The sequence below is a fragment of the Bos javanicus genome, chromosome 10 (genome assembly GCF_032452875.1).
Source record: "Bos javanicus breed banteng chromosome 10, ARS-OSU_banteng_1.0, whole genome shotgun sequence".
Taxonomy (NCBI): domain Eukaryota; kingdom Metazoa; phylum Chordata; class Mammalia; order Artiodactyla; family Bovidae; genus Bos; species Bos javanicus.
The window spans coordinates 85,053,086-85,069,536 of NC_083877.1; the positions used below are offsets into that span (position 1 = coordinate 85,053,086).

General features: G+C 39.0%; 1 protein-coding gene across 3 annotated transcripts in view; it reads left to right on the forward strand.

Moving 5' to 3' along the window:
* LIN52 (lin-52 DREAM MuvB core complex component) overlaps positions 1-16,451 on the forward strand; it is a 113,978-nt gene that overhangs the window by 55,895 nt on the left and 41,632 nt on the right. The window contains exon 6 of one of the 3 annotated variants that reach the window (XM_061429435.1): positions 1-14,995. This exon is cut by the window's left edge and continues 23,447 nt beyond it. The exons of the other annotated variants lie outside the window; for them this stretch is intronic. The gene's annotated coding sequence lies outside the window, so the exon portion shown is untranslated. Of the gene's footprint in view, positions 14,996-16,451 lie in introns of those variants that run through there. 3 annotated transcript variants of the gene reach the window in all.

Below are 16,451 nucleotides of genomic sequence, written 5' to 3' on the forward strand. Positions count from 1 at the left end.
GTTTTTGGCCACAGATGAGATCTAATGATTATTTTCTTTTGTTAAGAATTCTACCATTAGAAATTACATTGGATTCTGTTTTCATTGTTCACCACCATTGTGTAAATTGAGTGTATGCCAGTATAGGTTGTTCCCACCTACAGTAGCTTTGGTGCAGAGGAGATCCCCTTATATTCCAGTTTGCATGATTAACCTTGTGAGGATTATGGATCCTTCCATACAGGAACTACCCCTGTACTTTATTTAGGTCAAGAATGAAGCTGGTTTTGCAGAAATTAACAAGTAAATCTTAAAATTTACATGGAAATACAAGAGACCCAGAAGAGCTAAATAATCTTGAAAAAGAACAAAAGTGAAGTCTCACACTTCTCAGTCTCAAAACTTAGTACAGAACTACAAATAATCAAGAGGTATAGTACTGGCATAAGGTTAGCTATATCGATCACTGGAATAGAACTGAAAGTCCAGAAATAAATCCTCACATTTATAGTCAGTTTTTGACAAGGGTGCCAGATCATTCAGTGGGGAAAACTACATGGTCTCTTTAACAAATAGTACTGGGAAAATGGGATATCCACATGCAAAAACCCCAAATTAAACCCCCTACCTTGCACCATATACAAATGTTAATTCAAAAATGGATTATGGACCTAAACATAAGAGCTAAAACTATAATACTTTTAGAAGAAAACATAGGCATAAATCTTTGTTGCCTTAGACTAGGCAGTGTTTCTTAGATATGATACCAAAAGCATAAACAGAAAAAGAAAATAATAAATTGGAGTTTTATGTTTCAAAGATACCATCAAGAAAATAAAAAGATAGCCCACAGAATGAGAGAAGACTTTTGCAAATCATTTCTGTATTGTTTGATATCCAGAATATATAAAGACTTCTTACAGCACAACAATAAAAAACTGTCCCATTTTTAAAGTGGGCAAAGGATTTAATCAACATTTCTCCAAAGAAGATACACAAGTGGCCAATAAGCCGATGCAAACATGCTAAACATCATTAATCATTAGGGAAATGCAAATCACAACCATGAGATGCTACTTCACACCCACTAAGATGACTATAATAAAAAGATGGACAGTAACATGTGTTGGTGAGGATATGGAAAAATTGGAACCCTTTTGCATTGTTGATGAGACTGTAAAAATTGTTCAACCATTATGGAAAACAGTATGGTGGTTCCTAAAAATAAAAATAGAATTAACTGCATGACCCAGCAATTCCAGTTCTGGGCAAATACCCCAAAGAATTGAAAGCAAGGACTGGAAGCGATATTTGTACATACATGTTCATAGCAGCATTATTTGTAATTGCCAAAAGGTGGGAACAACCTGAGTGTCTATTGATGGATGAATGGATAAACAAAATGAGTATTCTTAGAGTGGAATATTATTTAGCCTTTAAAAGGAAGGAACTTTTGATACATACTACAACACAGATGAGCTTGAGGACATGTTAAGTGAGATAAATGAGTCACAAAAAGAAAAATATGTGCAATTCTACTTATATAAGGTGCCCACTTATATGAAAACAAAAACAAGACATAAACTCCTTTCAAGGTACTGATGAATCTGATTAGGATGGCAAGACAAATGTGTACAAGAGAGCATGTAGTAAGTGCCACTGTCATACCAAGAGTTCACTGAGTGAGAGGTCATAGTGGACTGGAGGTGGTTGGGTAGAGTCTTGTTTAGAAAGTGATAGAGTGGTCAGATTCATAGAGACAGAAAGGAGAACTGTGATTGCCAGAAGCTGGGGGAGGGGAGAATGGGAGGTTATTATTTAGATGGGGATTTAATTAATTGTAATTTATTCAGTTTTACTCAAAAAAGGTCTGGACACTGGTTGCACAACAACATGAATATACTTAATGCCACTGAAATGTAAAAATGGGTAGGATAGTTAAATGTATGTTATCAGTATTTTACCACAATTTAAGGGGTGAATTGTATGGTATGTGGACTGTATATCAATTTTAAAATGAATTGTATGAGAAAAAGAAGAAAACACAGAAATGAAACCAGTCGAGGAAGCCCAAAAGGATGTAAAGAAGTCCATTTCAGGCCTACTCTTAACTGAACGGTCTTTTTTGATGTGTTGTTGGTGCTTAAACAACTCAGGTTCAAACTGTGTGTAACTACTTATACTGTCAGTTAGTTTGTTTTCAGTAAATATGTACTATAGTACTGCATACCCTGTAAAGGCTTCCCGGGTAGCACTAGTGGTAAGGAACCCTCCTACCAAGGCAGGAGACTCAAGCGATGTGGGTTCGATCGCTGGGTCTGGAAGATCCCCTGGAAAAGGGAATGGCAACCCACTCCAATATTCTTGCCTGGGAAACCCCATGGACAGAGGAGCCTGGCAGGCTACAAAAAAGGTCACAAAAAAGAGTTGGACATGACTGAGCATGCACACTGTATAGTACTACATAACCCATGGCTGGTTGAATGCAGATACGGAACTACAGATACTGATGGCCGGATGTGAAGTTGTACACAGATTTTTGACCCTAACCCCTACATTGTTGAAAGTTCAACTGCATCTCGATTTTGTATTCCACTTTCTTCAATTCATCAATGAATCCAGCCTCTACTCTTCCCTTCATTCTTTCCCAAAGTAGATTTGAAATAGCCTGATCATCCTTGGTATTTATTTTAATATCCAGACCCTACCAAGGGTTCACATCTATTTCTTGGGATTTAGATATTATCATAATAAATAAACTGTGACCAGCTGTGAAAAGGAGTGTTCTCGAGTTTGGTTGTCAACAACAAGGCATAAACTCCTCTTAAGGTGCTTATAATCTGATTAGGACGGCAAGGCAGATGTGTACAAGAGAGCATGCACAAAGTGCCACTTGACTACCACAGGGATTCAAAAGTGAGAGATCATAGTGGCCTGAAGGTGGTTGGGTAGAGTCTTTTTTAAAAAATGACATTTAACTGGAGTGAAAGAAACACTGTATATCATCTTTGGCAAATTGGTTTCCCTCTCACTGTGAGATTTCATGTAAAATGTAGCATTCCATGCAGCAGTTACTGTTTGATTAACCTGCACAGATCTTTTTTTCTCATATCATTTCCCATGCTTGCAGTGTGCTGGTATAGTAAAAAGGCATCAAGGACAGGGAAGCCTGGAGCGCTGCAGTCCACCGGGTCGCAGAGAGTCACACACGACTTAGCAACTCAACAACAAAATATTTGCCTTATTTGTCCAGCAGTCACACAGTTAGGGAGGCAGAATAACCTTACATATAATTTGGCCACCAAACCATGTAGCAGCCTCTCCGGGTTTACCCCGTTAAGCCTGTGAAGTGGCAACAAAGAGAGAGGAAAGTAGTCACTGTCAAGCATTTCTGGAGTGAGCTGAGTTTGACCTGTACCTAGGCAATGATTTTGATTATTTCTGCTTTCTATGCTGAATGGATTTACTACCCATCAGAGTCTCAAAGATCCTAATTTAAAAAAAAATACTGATTTTTTTCCTGTTTTTAAAAGTCTACATGTTAAATGTTAACCTCCTTGTGACATGCAGTGATGAATTCTGAATTTTCATTAGGCACAGCTCATTGTTGAAGCCCTGAAGCAGTTGGTTACTATTGCAGCTAATTCTTATTTAAATAAACAAACAGGAGTCCTTCGAAAAGATTAGCCAGAACAGTTTTAAAAATTCACAGCAGCACTGATGTGTATCAGCTCTAGTTTGGCAGACTGTGACCCAGGGCTGTGCAGTGTTTTATTACTCTCAGCTACATAAGGACACATCCTTATAGCACCACTTTTGTAGCAGATATTTTTATAACTCTACAAAATGATTAGACTGACGTAGAGCAATTCTCTAAATTCATAGGTATTAAAATATTCTGGCAGCTGTCTCCTTTTTGCCTTTAAGTTGAGACATCATGATGAGATAAGACTGCACCAGGACTGATCGGTACATGAATGAAGTTAGGCTTGGGATTCTTACATTATTGACAAGTCTTTGTCACGATAAATTGTGGAAATCTTGGAGGAAGGATTCCCGTTATAGTAATTCCAATTCAATTCCAGTAATATTGTTAGGTTTTTTGTTGTTGTTGTTGTTCTTTTATTTTCTGAAACCTCTTTACTTCAAAATGCATTCCGTATAATCTGATAGGAAGGAAAAATGTGTAAATTCTAACTAAGACAACTTAGCTTGTGCTCAGAAACATACAGTATCTTTATCTGGGAGTTTCAGGTATTGATCAGAATTCAGAGAGTGTTTAGGAGAACCTGGATGGGAGAAACCTGCTGATAAATTGGTATTGGGGTACAGTTACATGGGAGAGAGACTCTTCTGTTCTCAAAATAGGCTTCTAGGGATCCTGAACTATAGGTTATAGTCTTCCAAGGGAAACTGGGAGTCTGGGAAGGTCTCAGATTATGAGTTCAGAAACTCTGACCTCCCTTCCCCAAAGTACTCTCTACTTGCTTCCAAGTGTCTCAGATTCTTCTAAATGGGGACAGTTTACAATCGAAAGATTGACTGAGAAATGTATGAGACTTTAAATGGTGTGTGATTTTCGGCACAACATTTTGGAAAGCTGTTAGGCAGTGTCTACTAAGGCTGATTATACTTAATAGCCTATAACTTAGTAATTCCAGTGCTAGATATATATCCCAGAAATTGTATAACAAAAGATGCATATGAAAATACTCAGAATGATTCATAATAGACCCAAATTAGAACAGTCCAAATATTCTGTGATGATAGAATTAGTAGATAAATTAGAGTATATTTCTAGGATACTACGTGCTGTGTGTGCTTAGTCACTCAGTTGTGTCTGACTCTTTGTGATCCAATGGACTGTATTCCGCCAGGCTCCTCTGTCCATGGGAATTCTCCAGGCAAGAGTACTGGAGTGGGTTGCCATGCCCTCCTCCAGGGGATCTTTCCAACCCAGGGATAGAACCCCCGTCTCCCACATTGCAGGCTGATTCTTTACCATCTGAGCCACCGGGGAAGCCCAGAAATACTGGAGTGGGTAGCCTATCCCTTCTCCAGGGGATCTTCCTGACCCAGGAATCGAACTGGGATCTCCTGCCTTTCAGGCAGATTCTTTACCAGCCGAGCTACCCCAGAAGCCCTGTAGGATACTACACAGCTTTGAAAATGAACAAACTATCGCTGTATGAAGCAACATGAATGAGTCTCAGAAACTTCAGTTCAGTTCAGTCATTCAGTCGTGTCCGACTCTTCGCAACCCCATGGACCACAGCACACCAGGCCTCCCTGTCCATCACCAACTCCTGGAGTCTACTCAAACTCATGTCCGTTGAGTCAGTGATGCCATCCAACCATCTCATCCTCTGTCGTCCCCTTCTCCTCCTGCCTTTAATCTTTCCCAGCATCAGGGTCTTTTCAAATGAGTCAACTGTTTGCATCAGGTGGCCAAAGTATTGGAGTTTCAGCTTCAGCATCAGTCCTTCCAGTGAACACTCAGGACTGATCTCCTCTAGGATGGACTGGTTGGATCTCCTTGCAGGCCAAGGGACTCTCAAGAGTCTTCTCCAACACCACAGTTCAAAAGCATCAATTCTTTGGCACTCGGCTTTCTTTATCGTCCAACTCTCATATCCATACATGACTACTGGAACAACCATAGCCTTGACGAGACGGACCTTTGTTGGCAAAGTAATGTCTCTGCTTTTTAATACAGTGTCTAGGTTGGTGGTCATAACTTTCCTACCAAAGAGTAAGCGTCTTAATTTCATGGCTCAGTCATCATCTGCAGTGATTTTGGAGCCCCAAAAAGTAAAATCAGCCACTGTTTCCACTGTTTCCCCATCTATTTGCCATGAAGTGATGGGACCAAATGCCATGATCTTAGTTTTCTGAATGTTGAGCTTTAAGCCAACTTTTTCACTTTCATCAAGAGTCTCTTTAAATCTTCTTCACTTTCTGCCATAAGGGTGGTATCATCTGCATATCTGAGGTTATTGATATTTCTCCTGGCAATCTTGATTCCAGCTTGTGCTTCTTCCAGCCCAGCATTTCGCATGACTCTGCATATAAGTTAAATAAGCAGGGTAACAATATACAGCCTTGATGTACTCCTTTCCCTATTTGGAACCAGTCTGTTGTTCCATGTCCAGTTCTAACTATTGCTTCCTGACCTGCATACAGGTTTCTCAAGAGGCAGGTCAGGTGGTCTGGTATGCCCATCTCTTTCAGAATTTTCCACAATTTGTTGTGATCCACACAGTCAGAGGCTTTTGGCATAGTCAATAAAGCAGATGTTTTTCTGGAACTCTCTTGCTTTTTCGATGATCCAGTGATTGTTGGCAATTTGATCTCTGGTTCCTCTGCCTTTTCTAAAACCAGCTTGAACATCTGGAACTTCACAGTTCACGTATTGCCGATGTCTTGCCTGGAGAATTTTGAGCATTACTTTACTAGCATGTGAGATGAGTGTAATTGTGCGGTAGTTTGAGCATTCTTTGGCATCAGAAACTTAACCTTGAGTAAATAAAACTTGACACAAAACAATATATATTATACTATATCATTTATATAAAGTTCAAAAACAAGCAAAGATAATCAATGGCGATATAAATAAAAATAATTGTTGCATTTGGGTTATAGTGGTGGCTGGAATGGGCATGAGGAGAGAGTCTTCTGGGGTGCTGGCAATAGTTCTCTATATATTCATAGATGTATGTGGTTCCTATACAGATGTGTTCATTTTGTGAAATTCTTCATATGTATACTTAAGATTTGTTCTTTTTTCTATGTATATGTTATACTTAAAATTTTCTTAATTTAAAATTAGTAAGATAAAAATTGAAGCTAATTCACTCAAGTCTTATTGCCAGTCTATCCTTAAATGGAAATGATAGCTCTCACAGCCATATGGTTTCATATGGGAAGCTCATGAAAGAGTATCAAGCATTAGTAGTTTTCCAGTCAGGTAGGAAAGAGGATGTTGAAGAGGAAGGGAACCAACCCCCTATATTTCAAAGTATTGCTTAGAGCAGGCCTTATATATTGGATGAGAGTAATAGCAATTGTTTCCTGGGGTATCTTTGTCAGGGCTGTGAATGTATACAACTTTTTATGCCTTAAAAGTTTACTTTAAACATAAACATCCTTAGTTAAATTTTTTGGTCCCAGAGAGCCATTAAATTAGATATCACTGTAATAGAGAGTGGTGATGAATGTGGTTCAGTAGATGGCAGTATTCCCTTTAAAGTTTTTAGTTAAAATGTGGGTACATAGGGGATAACTCTTGGAAACTTTTTTAGTAGGACTGATAAAGGGTCACATGTTGGGACAAACATCAAAAAGAACGTTTTAATATTTTTTCTATATGTGTTTCGTGTATTACTATTTTGAATGAACCAACAACATTTAGAGTCCATAAATCTAGAAGACATATTTTCCCACCTAAAGCACTAGAATAATAGCTTGCAATAAGATGTTGCTTAATATACTAATTCTTTTTGGGGGTGATATTGACAGAATATTCAGGAAGGATTTGAGCCTGTTTTTGTTCTGTCTTATATTTGGAAATGCATCTATGTCAGGAGTGAGATAACATACTGCTTTGGACAGAGATGTCAGTGAAATTTATTGGTGAGGAAATTAGGTTGTACGTGAGCATAAATTAAAAGAAAAATTAAAGTGATTGACCAATCTGTTTGTGTTGATAATTTAATACAAATAGAATGCTATTTGAGTAGTTCTTTTTTCATTTTGAAATTTCCTTAACATTGTAGTGCCTGAAGAAAGCATCGGGGTTTAGGAAATCTTGTGATATTACAGGGGGTTTTGTTGTAAGGAATTTGACATGGAACAGAGTGATATGCCAGAGAAGTCAGAGTTATCTGCCAGAGGACAAAACATGCCTGTGGTGTAGAATGGGAGACCATTTCAAGTCAGAAGTATTCAAGTCTTGGCTTTGCTTGTATTAGCTATTGACCTTGAGTAAATCCTGCCTAGTTTTTCCTTTTTCTCGTCCATGCCATATAGGTGGTAAATAGCTGCTTTGTCTTCCATATAGGTTGTTAAGTGGGTCAAGTAGGAGCATTGACTTTTCAAGGGTGCTGTATTAATGGATTTAACAGATGGGTTGTTTTTAGATTCTTCAATTAACTTTTTGTTTTCTCAGGTTTTCTGCCTAGAGTCATCAGGTACCTACTGAGAAACATTGATAATCATAGTTTTACCAGGTATATGAATACCTAATAATAGATACTATGCTAAATGCTTTAAGTGCATAGTTTCCAAAGCCTGACAACTGGACTTGATTAAGTTGGACCATGACCTCATTTTATAGTCCACAGATGTCTAGGATAGCCCAAGAGCTGTGACTCAAATTCTCCGACTCTGTAGCAGTTCTTACAAACATGCCTGCCATGATGCATTTTTTGCTTTTCTCCAAGTATGATAGAAGTCCGAGCCATACACAGTATTTTTATGTATTGGACAGTTCAAATAAAGACATTGGACCTTTAAAGAAAATTTTATTATGTTTCACTTTAGAATTATTAACAGAATCCTATTGCATACAATTATTTATTTGAGAGTGGGGAGAGCTAGTACTTTTGACTTGACCTTGTGTTTCATCTCTAGCCAAAGCACATGCAAGTCATTTCTTGGTGGTTCAAACTCGAGGAGAGGAACATCAACACAATCTGAAGAGTGTTAATATTGAATTGAGGGTATATTGATTTTCTTTACAAATAGTTCTCCTAATTATATTTTAGTTTAATATTACAACTGGTTTACCTTTTTCTTTTTTGTGTATTGGTGGTGGGGCGGGCAGGGGGGAGTTTCCCATTGTAATTGTAGTAGTTATTAACATCTTGAATGGAGATGACATTTTCTGGAGAATATGTTTAATAGCTAAATATATACTAAATATATTTTTGCTATTCCTGTCAAGTAGAAACAAATAAATATATATGAAATTTTTAAGTTTATTAATGTGTTTATATTTCAAAGATATTATTAATGAAAAATGATCTTTTAAAATTTTCTCATAAAAATATAAAAGTTACTTATGTTTTGGCCACTTTCTAATTTAGTTTATAAGTTGCGACTTCTGTTTTTTTAATTAATTTAAAATTTTAGAGCAGTTTTAGATATGAAAATCGTAAAAGAGAGTTCCCATTAACCCATACCTAGTTTCCCCTATTATGGTTATTGTGGTACATTTGTTACAAGTAATGAACTTTCCTTTTTCACTTTTCCCCATACTTTAATTCAGATTTCCCTAGTTTTCTCCTAATATTTTTCTGTTCCAGGGTCTCCTCTAGGATGTCATAATTACATTTTGTCGTATCTCTTCATTGGTTCCTCTTGGCTATGACAGTTTCTCAGATTTTTTGTTGTTGATGACCTTGGCAGTTTTAAGGAATACTGGTCAGGTACATTTTAGAATGTCTGTCAGTCAGAATTTGATATTCTCATGATTATGGTTTGCCTTTCACTTCATAGAGCAGATTATGTGGGGAGGTTGCTCTTAATCAGAGTGAACTATGTGAAGAAAGCAGAGCAGGATTTGAAAATATTGGGTGTGGATAACCCATAGAAAGCATTAACAGCCTTCTTCATTGGCATTGAAACACTGGCTACATTTTTTACATTTAAAAATTTTTTTAAATTATTTTTCAGAAGAAACAGTCCTATAATTCTAGCAGAAAACAAGAGTCTAGTTTATATGATCTGCTCATATCCCATAAACGGTGTCTTTTCTAATTGCACCTATTGGGGCAGTTAGCATGGGTTTTAATGCTACTCGTTAGAGCTTTATTTAATTTGTATTGGCCTTTTAATTAGTGATGGGCAATTTTGTATGAATTGCTAATTGATTAGAATTGTGGAAATTACACACAAAGCTGTTTTGTCACTGCAGCCTAGAACAGTACAAAATTAAAACAGGATCTGCTTTAGCTACTAATCTAAAAGGAATGCTCAAGAAGTATTATTTTAGTGGTTTTGGTTTGTATTCCAGTCTGGTGTTGGTTTTAACTCTGAGAAGAAGGATTGTCTTTTAGCTCACTGAGGTCCTCAGTTCTACTCCATTAAGGGCCACTTTTCTGCCAATCAACAAGCAGCGTCCCAGGGATTGATTTTTGTTATGGTGGATTGTAATGGCTGCCTAGTGACAACATTTCCAACTCTTTTATGTAAACAGAAAGCAATCAAATAAGTACTAATCCAAGGATTACGTGGATCCAAATCCCGTGGCCAAGAGGAGTCTCTGTGTGTACGTCCCTGGCTCTTTGCCTTCTGGTGGCCAGCGGCTGTGGTCCTGAAGGCACTGCTTGTGCTGCCGGTAAGACTGCAGTGTGCTAAGACCACAGCGCTCCTGCAGCTCCTGAATGGAATTCAAAAAGACACTTACATTTCCATAAATAAATTAGGAATTCAGTGGTTTCTTCGGGCTAATCAGGGCAGGCTGATAAACCTTGCTTGCTGTTTAATAAATGAATTGTGACTGATTACCTATTAATATGGACGCCTCAGGAATTCACCCAGGGGGAAGCAAAGCAGTGAAATAGAGAGGGGCATGGCCCCTTGGGAAATCAGGGCTTCATGTTTGCAGCTTAAATATCTCTGTGAAGTATCAATAAGGAGGTAATTGAATTTTGAACACAAACATGAGTGCCGGATGGATGAAAGGGGGAGGGGGATCTGAGCATCTCTTTTCTGCCCCTTCATTCTCCCCTCCCCTTTTCCTTAGAGACCACTCTAGTGAAGATAGATGCTAAATCCATTAAATAAAGATTAGACTCTGTCGTAGTAGAAAATGGCAGCTTAGCTAGATCCCTGGGCAAATTGGGGCCTTTTGCAATACAGAAAATTAAAATATACATTTTTAACAAGGGTGCCCTCTTCCTAGCAATAATGCCAGGCTAGCTTGCGGCACTGGTGCCTCCTTCAGATTGGCTTTTGTTTGGGCAGATCACTTTCTCTTGTATTAATGCCAGTCTTTTCTGTATTCCTGGAGCAGAAGGGGCTGGGTTTATTTATTTATTTTTAAAGCTTCAGTTGAGGCTTTTCCTCTAGCATCCTGCTTGCTTGTAATCAGAGGAGTGGGAAGGAGATTAGTGTCCCATGAATTGACGGTAGATAAATGTTCCCTCCCCTTAACTGGTGGGTCCAGAAGAGCCCAATCGCTTGTATCTCAGGGATGATTGGAGACTGTACAGACAAGCAGGAAAAAAAAAAGGCTTACAGACTGAAATAAACATTGATGTTTTAGATGCGATTTTACTTGGCTTTATTTCCTCCTCTAGATAAGGTTATTGATTTGCTTTGTCCTCCTATTTTAAGCCAGATAAAGTCATATTAATGTGGAAAAAGAAGAATTGGCATTATTTGGTTACAGATCATAATACTTACCCATTTTGAGCAATAACAAAAAACAAACATTAAGCCTTAAATACTGCTGTTTCTTTATGTGAATACCCAGGATTGCCTTTTTGGACTAACCCTTATTTATGTGTCAGTCTGCAGTTCTGATAACCCTTTCCTAAGGCTTCAGTCAATCAGTCAACAACTGTTAATTGAGCATCTGTTAGGTGTGTGACCTTGTTAGTTGCCACGGTCAGTGGTGAAAAAGTATCCTCTACTATTGCAGATACTTCTTAAAAAACAAAGCCAGTTATGTCATACTTCTACTTATTCTTTGTTCTTTGGCTCCTTGGGTCTTACAAGATAAAATTCACATTCCTCGAGCCTTCACAGAAAGACTTTGCTAACATCAACCTGGTTTTTCCAGTTTTATCTGGAAAACTACATATCCTTTAAGGCCATTTCAAATCCTACCCTCTCCTTATAATGTCTCCCTGTTCCCTCAGGCAGAGTTAATTTTTGTTATCACTCAGTGTGAGTTCCATAACTCAGGATTTCCTATGGAAGAAAAAATGTGTAACTTCTTAGTCTCAGTAATTAAGGATTTTGTGTATCATTTGCCATGTGGTTTTGCAAATGTTCCCAATTCTTTGTTTCAACTTCAGAGGTATCTTAATGATCAAATTTTCAATGATTTGTTCTTATGACACTTCACCTTATAATTTAACTTAGTTAGCAGCAATTTGTAATGGTAAAGAGGAAGGAAAATGTCTCTTTGCTGTTCTTATCATTGTTGTTGTTGTTTAGTTGCTAAGTCATGTCTGACTCTTTTACAACCCCATGGACGGTAGCCCACCAGGCTCTTCTGCCCAGGGGACTTCCTAGGCAAGAATACTGGAGTAGCTTGCCATTTCCTTCTCCAGGAGATCTTCCCGACTCAGGGATCAAACTTGCATCGCCTGTATTGGCAGGCAGATTCTTTACCACTGAGCCACCAGGGAAGCCCATTCTTACCATTACTAAGCTTCAGCTTCAGTATTGGCATGACTGAAGCTGAAGCTCCAATACTTTGGCCACCTGATGCTGGGAAAGATTGAGGGCAGGAGGAGAAGGGAGCTACAGAGGATGAGATGGTTGGATGACATAACCATCTCAATGGACATGAGTTTGAGCAAGCTCTGGGAGATGGTGAAGGACAGGGAAGCCTGGCGTGCTGCAGTCCATTGGGTCACAAAGAGTCGGACATGACTTAGCCGCTGAACAACACCACCATTTTATTTATCTCTAGAGAACAGAAATCAAACTTATTTAACCTGATTGCCACAATTTACAAATGGCCCTTAATGATTTTGAATGCTATTCCTCAAAGCCATATACCTTCAGAATTTCTTAGTTCTTCACACACTGGAAGTTACATTGATATTGTACCCAGATGGTTACAGTTTTCCTTCCATTTCTCTCTCACCTTTGCTTCCTGCCAGTTTGCTTAGCCCCAGAGTTCCTTCCAACCTTACTGACAACGCAGGCTTGTTGGGCCATGGAAATGAGCATTTAAAGGCTCTTCAGTCCTGGTGGTTAGATCTCAACTATTTTAGGTTTTAAGACTTATTTAATACTAACAGATTAATGCAAATTAAGTGTGTTTTCTCTTTGTACTAATACTTTTCAGTGTAGATTATATATTTTCATTTAATTTTAAGAAATATTTCTTTTTTCTTTTTTTTGGTCATGCTGCATGGCTTGCAGGATCTTAGTTCCCTGACCAGGGATTGATCCTGTGCCCTTAACAGTGAAAGCATGAAGTCCTAACCACTGGACTTCTAGTGAAGTCCCTGTAAGAATGATTTAATGCTAGGAATTCTGAGGTAAAACAGTCTCACCCAAATTATGCCTAAAATTTTCAAGTAAAATAAAGAATATTATTGACTTTATGCCTTTAAGACAAGACTGTCTTGGTAACTCCTTTTCCTAAAGCTTTCTGGTGATCTTAGCATAATCTTAATTTAATAAATTATTTCTTTCCTCTTCTATGTATACAATCAGCCCTCCATATCCCTGGGTTCCCTATGTGCAGATTCTTCCAACCACAAATTGAAAATATTTTTAAAAAAAATTTTTCTAGAAAGTTCCAAAAAGTAAAACTTGAATTTGCTGCAACTGTTTATATAGTATTTATATTGTATTCACAACTATTTACATAGCATTCATACTGTATTAGATATTTATATCTAGAGATGACTTAAAGTATACAGGAGAATGTGCATAGGTTTTATGCAGATACTAAACCATTTTATATAAAAAGCTTGAGCATCCATGGATTTTGGTGTCCTAAGGGGGTCCTGGAACCAATTCCTCAATGATACCCCTTGATGACCATACATAGCACAGTACCCTTAGAATTACCTGCGGTATAATGTTGCTACTTAGGCAGTTACTGATTTAAGCTTCTGTATGTGTGTAGGTAATGCTCAAGTGTCTCTCTTGTTCAGGAAGATACTTTAGCTGTGGATTTTAACCTAAGCGTCCACGAATCTCCTGAAATTATAAACAAAATTGGATGTGTGTACATATACATGTATATTTTTCTGCAGAAAGTATCCATGACTTTCACTAGATTTTTTTAAAGGTCTCCATTATGGGTTGAATTGTGTTCTGCTAAAAAAAGGTGCATCAGAGTCCCAAAACCTCTAGTATCTCAGTTCAGTTCAGTTTAGTTATTCAGTCATGTCCAATTCTTTGTGACTCCAGGGACTGCAGCATGCCAGGCTTCCCTGTCCCTTACCAACTCCCAGAGTCTGCTCAAACTCATATCCATTGAGTCAGTGATGCCATCCAACCATCTCATCCTCTGTTCAGTATCTCCAAGTATGAACTTACTTGAACATAGGATCTTTACAGAAGTAATCAAGTTAAAATGAGGTCCCTAGGGTGGGTCCTAATCCAGTTTGACTGGTGTCCTTATAAAGGGGGGAAATTTAAACAGAGGCAGACATGTAGAGAGAGAAGATAATGTGAAGAAACACAGGGAGGTGACAGCTGTCTAAAAGCTAAGGAGAAAGGCTTGGAGCAGACCCTTTCCTCATAGCCCTCTGAAGGAAGCTACCCTGCTGCCCCCTTGATCCTGGACGTCCAGCCTTGAGAACTGTGAGACAGTAGTTAAGCCACTCAGTGTGTGGTGGTTGGTTACCACAGCCCCAGCAAACCAATATACTGTGAGTCACGTTGCTTTTGTCTGCAAATTACAGAAAGCCCAATTACCATGGTTTAAAGGATAAAGGTGTTCTGTGTAACAAGAAGTCCAGAGATGCGTCATTTTTATGGTTAGTTAGTTCACTGACTCACCATTAACATGAGAGCACTGTTAGTTCCATCTTTCTGCTGTGCCATCTTTGATGTGTTGGATTCCTTCTAAGTTTGGCTTCCATCATATTTACTAGACCGCTACTACAGTTTTTGACATCATATACCAACAATAGGGGCTTCCTAGGTGGTACTAGTGGTAAAGAACCTGTCTGCCAGTACAGGAGACATAGGAGACACTGGTTTGAATCCCTGGGTCTGCAAGATCGCCTAGAGGAGGGCATGGCAACCCACTCCAGTATTCTTGTCTAGAAAATCTCATGGACAGAGGAGCTACTGTCCATGGGTCATGAACAGCGGAGCTACTGTCCATGGGTCATGAACAGCTGAAGATGACTGAAGCGACTTAGCATCCACATGCGCACCAACAATAGTATCCTAAGGTAGAAAAGGGAATTATGTCCCTCTGGCCCCCAGTCTTCTTATCAGTGAGAAAAACCCAAGAAGCTCTGAAGGATATTTCCCCTCACATGCTGCTGAATGGCATTAGTCACATTCCGGTGCCTAAATGAATTTCTGTCAGGAGAAATGAGGCTAGCACGATTGGTTTGGATGGACCAGTAATGGTTCACCCTTGGGGACTGGGAAGGAACCCAGTCTCCCCTAAGCACATGATCACCCTGTACCTGAATAAAACCAGGGTTTTAATAACAAAAATGGGAGGAATGGTTATGAGTAGACACAGCTACGTCTGCCAGTCTGTGACCCCCAAAAAGTTAAAAACCACTGGCTGGTTTTAAGACAGCTTCCTAAAGTGAGGTACATAATCAGAGTTAAACTCAGTTCAAGTATCAGAGTACTGACCCATGTTTAAGAATTTCTAAGTTAATAGTAACTGAAAGGGCTGTTTTTTTTTTTTTTCCCTTAATCATTCGGTATGATTATTTTGTACCTACTATATAGATATACTCTGCTGAGCACAGGGTTATAGAGAAGAACATTCTGGTCCTGAGATAACAGTTTATTAGAGAGCACTAGGGAAAGTTCGGAGAAGGCAATGGCACCCCACTCCAGTACTCTTGCCTGGAAAATCCCATGGATGGAGGAGCCTGGAAGACTGCAGTCCATGGGGTCGCTGAGGGTTGGACACGACTGAGCGACTTCACTTTCACTTTTCACTTTCCTGCATTGGAGAAGGAAATGGCAACCCACTCCAGTGTTCTTGCCTGGAGAATCTCAGGGACGGGAGAGCCTGGTGGGCTGCCATCTATGGGGTCGCACAGAGTCGGACACGACTGAAGTGACTTAGCAGTAGCAGTAGGGAAAGTTACTTATTTCAGACAGGATCAGAGAAAGTAATCCTAAGTAGTCTTTAAGGACGGGCAGGGAGTAGGTGGGGGTGAGGGTGGTGATTGCTGCCCGGAATGGGTAAGGAGTAGTCTGGGCCTAAGCAGCAGGAAATGCAAAGGCCCGAGGTATGCCACATTTGGTGAACAGCTGAGTAAAACAGGAGATGAAGACAGAGACCACTGGGCCACCAGGGAAGTCACTCTGTATTTGTAAATGTACAAATCCACATATAAAGGACGTTCTGGTATTCTTAACTGCTGGATGATAATAGCTGTGCGAAGGACTGTTTATAGATCCAAACACTCTTCTCTCTCTGAGTTTATAACCTCTACAGATGGAAAGGAATTAGGTCCCCCAAGGTGGCTGCTGTTGTTAGCCCAGATAAAAATCTTTGTTTCTTCACTGTTAACTTCATGTAGCCCATATGCATATGGAGGTCTTGAGATCACTAGGTGAAATTT